The sequence below is a fragment of the Triticum aestivum genome, chromosome 3A, assembly GCF_018294505.1.
Source record: "Triticum aestivum cultivar Chinese Spring chromosome 3A, IWGSC CS RefSeq v2.1, whole genome shotgun sequence".
Classification (NCBI taxonomy): Eukaryota; Viridiplantae; Streptophyta; class Magnoliopsida; order Poales; family Poaceae; genus Triticum; species Triticum aestivum.
Genome location: NC_057800.1, coordinates 700,555,358 through 700,556,351, shown reverse-complemented (window position 1 = coordinate 700,556,351; position 994 = coordinate 700,555,358).

Genomic DNA, 994 nt, shown 5'->3' with positions numbered 1-994 from the left:
CCCTACCTCGTGCCTTCCTGGTTGCTTTCTTGATGTAGGATCCAAGTCCTCTGGATCACGTTTCGTTCCAAAAATCACGTTCCCGAAGGTTTCTTTCCATTTGGACTCCGTTTGATATTCTTTTTCTGCGAAACTCTGAAATAGGTAAAAAAACAGCAATTCTAGGCTGGGCCTCCGGTTAATAGGTTAGTCCCAAAAATAATAGAAAAGTGTATAATAAAGCCCAATGATTTCCAAAACAGAATATAATATAGCATGGAACAATAAAAAATTATAGATACGTTGGAGACGTATCAAGCATCACCAAGCTTAATTCCTGCTCGTCCTCGAGTAGGTAAATGATAAAAACAGAATTTTTGATGTGGAATGCTACTTGGCATAATTTCAATGTAATTCTCTTAATTGTGGTATGAATATTCAGATCCGAAAGATTCAAGACAAAAGTTTAATATTGACATGGAAATAATAATACTTCAAGCATACTAACTAAGCAATTATGTCTTCTCAAAATAACATGGCCAAAGAAAGTTATCCCTACAAAATCATATAGTCTGGCTATGCTCTATCGTCACCACACAAAGTATTTAAATCATGCACAACCCTGATGACAAGCCAAGCAATTGTTTCATACTTTTGGTGTTCTCAAACTTTTTTCAATCTTCACGCAATACATGAGCGTGAGCCATGGACATAGCACTATATGTGGAATAGAATGGTGGTTGTGGGGAAGACAAAAAGGGAGAAGATAGTCTCACATAAACTAGGTGTATCAACGGGCTATGGAGATGCCCATTAATAGATATCAATGTGAGTGAGTGGGGATTGCCATGCAACGGATGCACTAGAGCTATGAGTATATGAAAGCTCAACAAAAGGAACTAAGTGGGTGTGCATCCAACTCGCTTGCTCACGAAGACCTAGGGCATTTTGAGGAAGCCCATCATTGGAATATACAAGCCAAGTTCTATAATGAAAAATTTCCACTAGTATATGA